The following is a 12,902-nucleotide window of genomic DNA, read 5'->3' on the forward strand; positions in this document are numbered from 1 at the left end:
TCACACTGCTGAAACGTTTTTCGGGGGAAATGAATGGGGTATGTATTCGGGGTTGGGATTAGATTAGGTCGATAATAAAATTACCAGGTTGGAAGGGACTTTAAAGGTCATCTAATTTTCTGTTTACCTGTCCTGTCCTTGAATGTTGGGAGAGAGGAAGCTTTATTTGGGGAGAGATGGTAGGCAGCACAGTGGAGCAGAGTTTAGGGGTACTTAGATTGGATGGGGATGTCACCACGTAGTACTGAAGAGGACAGTATGTAGGAAAGAAATTTGGAGGATTCCACCGGGGGATTAAATGGGGTAACCTAATCCCAAGAATCATCCAGAGGCTCCAAATAGAAGCAAAATGCAGAGGCAGGAACCTGTAAAATTTTGATGGAGAAGCAAAGTTAGTAGGAAAGACTGGGGGAGCTAGGAGGAGCAGGAGGCTTGGTGATGCAAGTTAAGAGAATCTGAAGGCTGATGGAGTTGAGGAGGGACATGGCCATCTGACCAAGCTATGTGGATATTGCTAGGCAGTCTCATCTTTTGATACGGCAACTGAGGCAGCTGCTCTTGGGGTGGATGTAGGGGACAAGAGGCACAGGCCATGGGGCACAGAGCCTTACTCAAATTGATGTTACGAGGGTTGACCCCGTTGCTAGCTTTGCAGCAAAGGTAGGTAGGTTTCTTTTTGTTATGGCCCTGAGAAGTTGCTGATGAAGGAAGGGGAGAGGACTCTGACGTCTCGGTTAAGGAGGACTAGTTCTTGAGGCCACAAGGAAGAGATGGCAAATTGTTGGGACAGGGCAGAGGAAAGCTAAGTCCCTGGGAAACTCTGCAGTTGGAGTCTGGATTGGGCAGAGTGGAGGGGGAGGGGATTTCCACAAGCAATGGTGGCTGTACCAAGGGCACTTGTAGAGTTGGTTGTTTTGATTTACCAGGAGAGGATAGGGAGGCAAGGAGGATCCCTTTCTTTCTCAGTGATGTAAACTTTCTTGGGAAGCAAAGGGGGTTCCTCCAGATGTCTCTTTGCTTTACTCATGCTACAATTCACTACATAGGAAAAAAAAGGTTAGTACAGGGGGCAGAGGATCTCAACATGATGAGTCTGGATTATGGGTTTTAGAGGGTATTCTTTTAGGGGAACAGAATTATGGGAGAAAAGGACTTGAATACTAGAAAGAAGGAAGGCAGAAAGAGAAGTCAGAAGTGGGTTGGTTGGACAGTGAAGAGGGAAGAAAGGTGATCACACTGGTTCCATGTTAGGGCTAAGTAGGAAAAAGTGGAACCTTGAAATCTCCAGGATAATGTTTTCCAAAGTAAAGTTTGAAGAATCTTTAAGGCTCTTTACACTTCCATGCTAGAATCAGTAAGGTTTGGGCAAGAGAGAAGGATGATCTTGGGTAAAAATAGGGCTACAGAGAAACTGATATGTAGGAAGAAATAGAAATATATTTACACATAAGGAAATAGGGAGTTTAGGGATACTGTACAGGCTGAAAAATGCAGAATAGAGAAAGAGGGTGGGATAACAAGCCAAAGAAGGAAGGTGTTTATTCAGATGTCATTGGGAGCTGGTGTGGGGAAGGTAAAAACTTGCCTTTGATAGCCGCTGCCCTGGGAGGGCCCAGGAAGCAGAAGTTAGCTGGGATCCAGGGCTTATAAGTCTAAGCATTAATTAGAAAATCTAGACTAAAGTAAGGATATTGAATGGGGGAAGGAATTAACCGTCCTAAATAGAATGGCCTTGAAAGAAGGAGAAAGTGGGAATACACCAGTTTTTCCAGTCTGCAAGTGGGAGGAATCCTAGATATATGGAGATGGATGATGGAAATTCCAGAAAGAAACAGGATAAAGAACAGTGGCCTGAGAGCCTTGGGCCAGAATTGGAGGGTGGGGTGGGGGCATAGAGGAGAGGCGCTAATCAGGGGTTGGACAGCTGGAGTGGTTCATTGCTTCTAGGCTGAGCTAAGTTTGAGATGGACTAGAATGGCCTCAGAGGGTAGAGAGCTGTTTTCCAGTGTCAACCAGCATCTGGGATTGAGAGAGGAGGAGTTCATGGTTGAGTTGGGTGGGAAAGTGAACACTAGAGTGGAAAGGAGAGAGCGCTGGGGAAAGTGGAAATTGTTGGGATAAAATAGACAGGGAAAAGGAGAAGCCACTGATGATTACATGAGGGAGGAAGGAAGGCCCTAGACCTTTGAGTTTTCCAAAAGAAAGGAAATTTCTTAATGCTGGAGTTCCAGTTGGGTGTGAGTCTCTGCTTGCCAGAAGGTTTAGCATCTGACCGGCCAAAGAGGGAGGTAATAAGAAGTAATCTACCTTTCGGCCACTAGGATGCTATACAGTATTTTATATAATTTCACATACAAACTAGGCTTTATTAACGCCAGTTTTTGAATGGTCATCCTTAAAATAACGTAGAAACTGTTCTCCTTCTAAATCATATGCTTTCCTACTGTTCATAACTTAAAAGCACTCTTTTATGATGAAAACTTTCTTTGGTGAACTAAAGTTGAATTCTGGTCAAGAGTAAAATTTAACTCTTTTTCTATCCCCATCATTCCAATATGCTGTTCTGGTTCCCTCTTTTTTTTTTTTTTTTTTTTAAAGCAGAAGCCACCCTTTCCCCATAAAACATTAAAAACTGAATCATTGTTTAAAAAGTGGCTGCAGGCTGCATGTCAAGGTCATATTCTCCCTGCCCAATGGATTGTGATGAATTTGAAGAGAGATGATTTATTATTTGTAAAACGGGGTAATTTTTAGCTTATTCATGAGAGTATGTGACGCAGGATACATCTTCATTTGGATTTTAAGAAGACCTTAAGCTAAGTATCCGTGAAGAATCGAGAGTACTGAGGGGCAGGCAAAGTTTTGTGTTTTAGGCTTCTTTGACTGTCTGCTAAGAAACAAAATTTGGTTACCTCATTGCTAAGGTATGCCTAGAAATCTTAGTGTTAGTGCCATTTAAGGGTACAGTCGAGTTTTGTTATAATGCTGGTGTCCGGGGACAAGGAGAGCAAGCAGGTTTTCATTTTTCCAAGTTCTATAGAGAAGTGCACTACATGTGGCTCTGAGCCCCGGAGTGAGGGGAGGCACTCTATACCTAGACTTGAGAGGTGATTAGGTGTCTTACTATGACGAGGCTTTACTCAGCGTGACTTGGTGGTACCACGCACGGGGTAGTGTGGTCCAGTGGTTCTCAGACTTTAGCCTGCATCAGAATTATCTGGAGGCCTTTGGAGACATAACAGCCCTCGGTTGCAGTCCTCATTCTTCTACTTCCTAGTCGTGTGGAACTTTCTTGAGCCTCAGTTTTCTCATCTATAAAATGGAGATGATAATCCCAGTCTCACAGGGCTGTGAGGATTACACAAGATGATGCATCTATAGTGCCAGGTCCATAGCAGGTGCCCAATAAATGGCATCTATTATTATAGTATAATCTAGTTTTTCTTATTCAACTGTGTCCTATGACATTACCTTTTTATATTACACTATGGTAAACATGGTGGCAGAAAGAAAACTATCAATAGCTCCTGAGTGCTCCCCTTATATCTTGATTCTCTGTGCTCTTTCTCCATATTCCTGTTGTATTAGTACATATTTAGCATTTACGACGTGGTAGGAAGAAAGAGCTTGGCTCATCACTGCATTATTGCATCCACCTTTGAGGTGGAAGTGGCAGCTTCTTTAACAGCTGTGCTGTAACCGTGCTTAGTATTTCAGAACAGGAACTGAAGGGTGTATATCCAGTCGAAACTTCAGGGCACATTTTGGTCCGTCCTTTAGAAATGACCCAAACGTAGTTTACCAGGGTGACATTTTAAAAAGCCATTGCTTTCTGAAAAGGGCTGCTGTGTTTAATTATGACTGGTTGGGCTTTCCAGCTGTCTCTGACATCTGGAAGTTCTACAAGAGCTGGTAGATAGAGCCCAGGTCTGGTATGGCTCTATGACAAGGATGTTCATCAGTGATTGGATGAGAGAGATTAACGTCTCAAATAGCTCGGGTATCCCCAAACCAAACTTTTGGGCAGAGAAAAACGATGGGCTGTAAAATATAGTCCCTCTCTGCAGCCAAAGTGAACTTTGATGCCAACAATCAGCTATGCCAATATAGGGAGAGTGTGATACCAGGCCAATTTAAAACTAGATCAGTGAACAAATTAATAATTTCTGTTTGACTTCAGAAATGCATTATTATTCTCTACCTGTCCCCCTCCCCAGCAGATCTACCTTCCTATTTATATTATGCTTAGGCAAATATTAAAGTGAGTTGTTCCCTGAGCACACATCTACTATAAGTGGCAGAAGGCAGTCCATAAGTCGGCTGGGTTTAAAAATTAGCTGCGGCTAAGCTACAGATAATTGGAAGTTGACTTTATTGTTTTGCCCCAGCCCAATTTTATTTTATTTCTGTGGTTTCTTTATCATGGAAGTAAGGAGAAGAAAGAAAGTTTATGAGAGATCATGGGAAGTAAAAGGAATTCAAAGACCCAATGCCTTTTTTAAAAAGTTAACTAATTATTTATTTTTGGTTGCGTTGGGTCTTCATTGCTGCACACGGGCTTTCTCTAGTTGCGGCGAGCAGGGGCTACTCTTCCTTGCAGTGCACGGGCTTCTCGTGGTGGCTTCTCGTTGTGGAGCACAGGCCCTAGGTGCGGGTGCTCAGTAGTTGTGGCTTGCAGGCTCTAGAGTACAGCCTCAGTAGTTGCGGCTCACGGGCTTAGTTGCTCCATGGCATGTGGGATCTTCCCAGACCAGGGCTTGAATCCGTGTCCCCTGCACTGGCAGGTGGATTCTTAAACACTGCGCCACCAGGGAAGCCCGACACAATGCTTTTTACTTGGGGTTGTTCTTGGTTTCTGTATTGGGTAGAGGGAATTTTAGTTTTTCCCTGTAGTTTAGCAAGTAATTATCTAGCGCATATTGTGTACTTTGTGTCATGCTAGACACTATTGGGAGGAACTATTAAAAGAAGTAGAAAATATTTTTTCTGGCCTTGAGAAACCTATAGACTGGTAGCAGGTTGAGCCAATGTTGAGAGTTTGAAATTCTGTGAGCTAATTTGTGTGTGTGTGTGTGTGTGTGTGTGTGTGTACCTTTGAATGAGTAAATGTACAAAATGAGTTAAGCCCATATTCTGGGGTGAGAGAATAGAAAAAAAATAGGCTGATAATGGCCTCTCCAAGTATTTGTGTAAGAGGTCCAGGAGAGTTTTTTTTTTAAAAAGGCCAGGGCTTCCCTGGTGGCGCAGTGGTTGAGAGTCCGCCTGCCGTTGCAGGGGACACGGGGTCGTGCCCCGGTCCGGGAAGATCCCACATGCCACGTAGTGGCTGGGCCAGTGAGCCATGGCCGCTGAGCCTGCGTGTCCGGAGCCAGTGCTCCGCAACGGGAGAGGCCACAACAGTGAGAGGCCCGCGTACCGCAAAAAAAAAAAAAAAAAAAAAAAGGGCCAAAGTTTGGTGAGGAGGAATTCTCTTTAGGTGAAAAATTCCATATCATGCATGCTGTATACTGAAATGGAGGACCTGAGAGCCACTGTCACAGTTTATGGCAGGGAGGACACAGAAGCATCACAAAAGGGATTGAAGTCTCAGATTACAATGATTCAACTTTGGAGTGTGAAAGACACACCAAATATTCACATGGTCCTGCTGAAGACCAAATTGAGGAAAGCCAACTCATTTTTTTGATCTAGTAGAAATGAGAAGTGTTCAAAGGATGACCCTAGTTACTTAGGGTGACATTTTGAGGTGGCTTTGCATTTGGAAAAGGACTGATTAATTTCATGATGTTTAGGTTTTCTAGATATCTGTGACATCTAGAAGTTGCACAAAATCTTGTTCCTAGAGCCTAGGTCCAGTTTAAAGCTATGATGAGGTATTTTCCTTAGATGGAGTAAAATAATTTCCTTGCAGCAGGAAATGGAAGTGAGTACTATTTGAATAATAGGAAAAAAGTATCTTGGCAGTGGGTGGAAAAGCTAAAATGATCTGGTGGTATGAAAATATACGTGAGAGATTAAAACTTTTGTTTTTGCCTACTAAACTGCTGAAATCGATTACCTTTGGTCTGTTCAAGTGCTTTTGTGTTATTCTCAATTTTTGCAGATGACATAGTAACTGCATATAGTGAGATGTCTCAGATGGTTGAGAAGTGGGGGCTGAAAATGCCCTCCAAGTTTTGCCCCCCACAGTTTAGGCTTTGGGTACTATCGTACAGCCGTCCCTTGGTATCTGCGGGGTATTGGTTACAGGAACCCCCGTGGATATCAAAATGGATACAAAAATCCGTGGACGCTCAAGTCCCTGACAAAAAATAGCGGAGTAGAAGGAACACAGTCGGCCTTCCGCATTCGCGCGCGAGGTTTGCATCCCCGATTCAGCCAACCGCGGATGTGAAACCCACGGTTACCGCCGGTAAACTTTATATCATTCTTCAAGGGTATTGCCAGTTTTGTGATTAGATGATTCTGAATGGGTGTTGGCAGTTTTAAAACATCAAAATGACTCTGGATGGATTCAGCGCTTGTGAGGAGACTGAAAAGGCTGTGAGTTGGCTTGAGAAAGGTTTGGATGGTAATGCTCACCGGGAGAGCTCCAAAGAGATCACAAGCCTTGGTCACTGCTTTGAGATGAATGTCTAGCTTCCCAAAGTGACTACTTTGGAGGTAACGACATTTATTCATTTGAATGAATAAGCTCTCATGCGTTTAGCAGATAGTTAACATTCCTTTGTATCCAAGTCTCATAAATGTTTATAAGGCAGGGTTTTCAAACATGGAGGTACCCATGGAGTCTGTGAAGGTGTCTTTGCTAGAGCCGTGTGCAGACAACTCCTTAGCCTTCTCGGTAAATACAGGAATGAATGCATCTGGGAACAGGATGCAGTGTGCCTTATAAGACTTATCCCTTGGAGTAGAACTCGTGGAACTATTTGGATGAAAAAAAATAAAAAACTCAGGGTAACCAGGAAGTGCTAGAATAGAAGGTGGGGATGAACAGTGCAAAGGGCCCCTTCCTCCTTTCAATTGCCCAGCAGATTATTTTCAGTTGATTTTGTGTGTTTGTATGTTTGTGTGTGGTGGTGTATGGTGGTAGAGGAACCTGTTTTGCATAAAGGGAAGCAGAGTGATTGGGGCATGTATACAGGACTCTTGAGTTTCAAGGAATGGTATTTGGTTAATGGTAGGGAAAGAAGAGGGCATATTGATATTGAGGGGAGAGCCAGAGGAGAATATTAGAATATCCTTATATGGGAAATCATTAAATTAGACAATTTAAGTTGGAAGAACTTCCTCATTGGGGGGTGAGGTTTCGGATATGTAATTAAGTAGGAAAAATAGGAATGCTAGTCCTACACGTGGAAGAAGGCAGAGGGACAAGGAGGGTAAGACCTGTGGTGAGGGTTCTATATCTAAAGTCAGGTAAAGTTATCCTTGTTGGGTATGTGTAAACTTTCCTATTGAAAACAATGATTTTGAGACATTTTGACATCTCTCTAAAGGCACTCCAGTGACTGGGTGGAAGCCGTGGCCTTTTCATGTTCCCTAGGATCTCAATGCCAGTGATCACTTGGATCTCCTTGGGGGTGTCTTAGATGCTGCTTCTCCCAAAGTGGGGTAGTAGGGTGGCCTTTCCTTTGCTTCTGTGAAATCAGAATGCGAATACCTCTGTCTTACGGGAGCTTTCCCCAGGGCTCTGGACTTCTCTTGGAGCAGTAGGTCCCAAAGTTGGTTTTCTTTACTTATTAGTCATCACTGACCCAGCCCTCCTTCTTTAACTGTCTACTGGCCACGCCTATCCTCTTGAGGACAGATTCAGGGCCAGGCTTCAAGAGGAATATTTTCCGGCTCTTTCATTTTTTTAGAGTCATAATTGCTTCCAGGTCACAAGACAGTGTGAACCAAAAGAGCCCTGGGGGAGTACTACCAGATTTAGTTTAACTGAGGCCTTCTTAATCTTGAGTTTCTAATTTACTGTCTGGATGGCAGAGTCCAAGCTGGAGTAAATGGGCAGGTTTCATGCTATGTGTAGGGGTCCTAGTTGTATCCCATGCGTTGCCAGCACCAGTTGTTCTGCACGTAAGGGGTCTTTGGCCACAAAAGGAGCTACGTGATTCTGGGGAACTGGTCCACTAGACTAACAAACACCCTGTCTGGTCATTTTCTTTTCTTTCCTTTTATTTTTTAATAAATTTATTTATTTATTTTTGGCTGCATTGGGTCTTCGTTCCTGCATGTGAGCTTTCTCTAGCCCCGCGGCGAGCGGGGGCCACTCTGTTGCAGTGCGCGGGCTTCTCATTGAGGTGGCTTCTCTTGTTGCGAGCACGGGCTCTAGGCACGCGGGCTTCGTAGTTGTGGCTCACGGACTCTGGAGTGCAGGCTCAGTAGTTGTTGCGCACGGGCTTAGTTGCTCCGCGGCATGTGGGATCTTCCCAGGCCAGGGATCGAACCTGTGTCCCCTGCATTGGCAGGTGGATTCTTTTTTTTTAAAATAAATTTATTAATTTTATTATTTTATTTTATTTATTTATCGTTTCTGGCTGCATTGGGTCTTTGTTGCTGCGCGTGGGCTTTTCTTTGGTTGCGGCGAGTGGGGGCTCCTGTTCGTTGTGGTTCACGGGCTTCTCATTGTGGTGGCTTCTCTTGTTGCGGAGCACAGGCTCTAGGTGTGTGGGCTTCAGTAGTTGCGGCACGCGGGCTTAATAGTTGTGGCTAATGGGCTCTAGAGCGGAGGCTCAGTAGTTGTGGCCCATGGGCTTAGCTGCTCCGCGGCATGCGGGATCTTCCCAGACCAGGGATCGAACCCATGTCCCCTGCACTGGCAGGTGGATTCTCAACCACTGCGTGGCAGGCGGATTCTCAGCCACCGTACCACCAGGGAAATCCCCTGTCTGGTCATTTTCAAGGGTAAAAACTAAAAGTTTTTAACAATGTCTACTTTCGTAAAAAAAAAAAAAAAGTCAGATAGATGCTCTGTTACCTCCTGTCATGCCCTCCTCTTCCTCACATGCTTTTGCTTGTCGTTGTTGTGAAATCTGCTTGTTTGGGCATCTTCCTTTCAAAACAGAACCAAAAAAGTCTACCCAATCTGTACAATCTCCTTTGAGATTTTAGTGCTGACTGTCCCTTACTACCAGCTCTCTCAACCCTAACTTGGGCTACAATTCGATGTTCTTCCCCTTTTGAGAACATATTCTCTCTAAACTTTTCTAAAATGTCTGTCTTCAGTGCTTCCCCCCAGTGTTTCAGTTTGGCCCACTATGGTGAAATATTTCAGGTTCCCCTATTTCATTTTTTTCTTTTTTGGTTGTTATATGCTATGGGCTTCTCTTTTATGCCTTTCACACCTGCACTTGTCTTCGAGCATTTTTTTTTTTCCGTTTGGATTTTTTGGGGAAAGAGTTCTACCTCATCATGGTTTTTCGTCTGCTACCTGCTCGCCCTCAGCTTAGCGGCGCTTTTCACCATTTTAAGGTTATTGCTCTCCTATTAGTCCATTTCTCTTTGGTCTCCCCCGTTTCATAGTGCGGTGATTGTGCCTGGCTACCTGCTTCTTGCCGCCCGCTTCTTGGATTCATTCCCTTGTGTCTTGGTCAGTCCTTCTACTTATGTGTACATGTGCCTTCTAAATCAAAAAGTTTTCTTTCTTTATATTTTCAGCCACACTTATCACTTTGGATTGGTGGAGCATGTGTTCTCCTTTGTTCTCACCACGAGTTGGATGTGTCTTTTGAGTTTTTCCCCCCAAAGTGGGGACAGCTCACAGTGGTCCTGCTGCCTTCCAGGCAGTGACCAGCATTCGATTCTGGGGCCGTGCAGCTGTTCATTTCTTAGCAATTACATGGTTGTGACATCTGGGAAAATCCTTTGCGGTATTTCGTATCCCTGTGCTTCCTGGGTCACTTGAGATTACCAGGTTTCTTCCAAGTTCCTTTTAGGAACTTCGCCTTTTGCCTTTGATGTGATGGTTCCCATCAGAGAGGGAGTGAGAGAGAGATGGAGAGTTGTACACCACACATGAGTGCAGGCACTACGAGCAAAAGCAAGCTGGGCCCCAAGTGTGTACACCAGTGAAACCTACCAAGTGTGGCGTGTCTGTAGGATTTTTCCTTTCTGCTCACCTCTCCTGAGGCGTAGTGTACAGCTGAGTGGTTATTAATTTGATTGGATATGATAATAACAAAACAAAACCCTGGGCCTACTGGATTAGAATCTCCAGGGCTGGGACCTATGAATCTGTATTTTGAACCAGCACCTCGGTGATTCTGACTCTTGGGAAATGTTGGTGTGCATTGTCCTTGACTCCTCCTGCCCTATGTGGGCATTGACGCCACCAGTGCCTCTTTAGAAGTTCCCTTTGCCTACTCTCTGGCTCGGGAGAACCGATCTTTGCTTCTTGTGTAGACCACTTAGCTCTGTGCTCTCCTGACTGTGCTTTCTACCGCTCTCCTCCCCTCCCTGCCTCCGCAAAGGCTACTATTAATTAGCAGCAGAGGACTTCACGTAAGAAGAGGTGTTGGTCTGACAAAATCATAGTGGAAGAGTGGGAGGTTGAGATTTAAGCAGATGCTCTATCTTCAGGATCTTGTGAAAGTGGGGCTGCCTAGGGTCAGGTTTGCTCTCTAGGTGGTCATAAAATGCACATTGTATGGTAATTATTTTGGTTTTTACTTGCTTTTCTTGTTGTTGTTATTGTTATTTGGGGATTTGGGGGGTCTAAAAACTCCCTTATCTAGGTAATGATGTTTTATACATTATTCTGTTTGCAAATGCCAGGATTCCCCCCTCTGATTTCTGTCCCAGGCTGGTCAGCCAACAGGCTGAGCTGTTGTTTCCTAAACTGGGATATTCCAAGATACTCTAAGAAACAGTCAAAACTTGATCAACCGGGATGTTTAGGGAGTGGGATCCCGGTGACCTGATGTGACGCAGACAGTCAACCCATTTGTCTTACCCCTTGTGGAAATCTCTCTAAAATTATGTGTGAGCCCACATAACTGTTTTAGGAATGTTAAAGATAACTTTCAGAAAAAGATAAAATCATGAGTCTCTTACAGATATAAAAATGAACACGTATTAAAGATTTTATTTTACTCGTTAATCAGCAAGAGAACCAGACAGATGTTATAGCCGGTTCAAAGAAAAAGTCCAAAAAGCACAAATTTATATGGAGTAAAGGAATTGAATTGCAAATGGAGGCAAAACTGGTTTTTCCACAGTGGGGAGGAAAGTCAATCCAAACTGCATGGGACAAGACAGAGTTTGCATATCCATCAGTTACCTGCAATTTACAAAGGTGCAAAATAACTCAAAGACAATGAACTGGGCTAGAATCAGGCAGCTTGGAAGGGTGTGCTATAGATAGTGCATAGCGTTTTCATTGAAATACATTTTTTTTTTAAACAGTAAGCATGGTGAATACTTTTTAGGGAGGTTTCTTTTGCTTCATGTAATTTCTCAGGGTCACCACCTCAATTCTCATCCAGGTTTCACTTCCATATAACACGTATATACTGAGTACTTACTATACGTAAGATATCGCAGAAGAACCAGAGACAGAAAAGACAGTATTTCTTACCGTAAGTAGCTGATTGTCTGGGGGTGGGGGCAAGACAGATGTGCCACATCCCCAACTAACCACACAGCAGAGGGACTAAGAATCTGTGCTGTGGTAGGGGTGGGAATGAAATGTTTGAGGAGAACCAGAGAGGGAGGAGTTAACCGACCAGGGGCTGGGGCTGGGGAGATGACATGATGACATTTAAGCTAGGCTTTGAGAGAGGACAGAAAGGAAGAGGGGACACAAGAGAGGCCACTTCAGGGACGGGTCAGGAGTTGGGGTGGCAAGGTTGCAGGGAAATAGGATGTGGCTGAAGAGGAGGCTAGACAGGAGGTTTGAGACCAGGTTGTGGAAGGCCCTGAATGCTGTGCTAAGAAATGTGGGCTTGATTCTGAAGACAGAGGAAAGCTATTGAAAGCTTTGGAGGAGGGAGGGGGTGACGTGATCGAACTGGTTCTTTAGAAGATGAATTGATTGTAGAATTAAGAGATTGGAGGCAGAGGGACCAGTTAAGAGGCTACTGTAATATTCTGGTCGAGAGATGATGAGGGTCTGCATCAGGGCAGTGGTGAGAGGGGTAGAAGGAGAGGATGGAGATGGCATTATTAAGGCTTGACTCCTGATGGCATGTGGGTGGTGGGGGAGAGAAGGAGTTGAATGCTGAAATTTCCAGGCTAGGGGATAGTGGCGCTATTACCTAAGGTAGGAAACACGCTGGGTATGGGGGTGGGGAGCAGGTTTATGGTAACAGATAATGAGTTCGGTTTGAGACACTGAGTTTGAGGGGCTCGGTGGACATCCAATTAACAGCAAGTTGCTGCCAGCTGGAAATTCTGGTCTGGGCCTAAGGAGAGAGGTCAGGGCTAGAGATGCAGATTTGGGAGTCATCAGCGCACAAAGGGGTGAGTTGAAACTGTGGGAGCTCTTGAGCTAAGCGAAAAGGAGGGGCAGGACACACACACACACACACACACACACACAGAGGGTGGGGGTTTAGGGCAGAGGGAGGGGAGCGGAGGGGTTGGGGAGAGCCAGACTTGAGCTAGAGAGACAGGAAGAGGAGAGACAGAGGAAGACAGAAGGACAAGAGAGGGAGACTGAAGGCTGAGGCCCGAGGACTAAGAGTGGGGGGGGGCAGCGGGGAGGGAGGAAGGGAAGGAGGAGGAAAGGGAGGAGAGAGTGGAGCCTGAGGGGAAATAAGGAAGGTGAGATAAAGGAGGGAAAGGACAGGGGCAGGAGGGGTGGGAACGGGAAGAACATTGGAGGAGAGGGGACCATGGCAGGGGAGGAGAGAGAAGAGAAGCAGAGGAGAGGGGAAGACAGAGAAATCTGGGAGAATAATAGG

At 44.9% G+C, this 12,902-nt stretch overlaps 1 protein-coding gene across 6 annotated transcripts in view; it reads left to right on the top strand.

Moving 5' to 3' along the window:
* Positions 1-12,902, top strand: part of BCORL1 (BCL6 corepressor like 1) — a 60,297-nt gene that overhangs the window by 4,900 nt on the left and 42,495 nt on the right. The gene's annotated exons all lie outside the window — the stretch shown is intronic.

This window comes from Globicephala melas, chromosome X (genome assembly GCF_963455315.2).
Source record: "Globicephala melas chromosome X, mGloMel1.2, whole genome shotgun sequence".
Lineage (NCBI taxonomy): Eukaryota > Metazoa > Chordata > Mammalia > Artiodactyla > Delphinidae > Globicephala > Globicephala melas.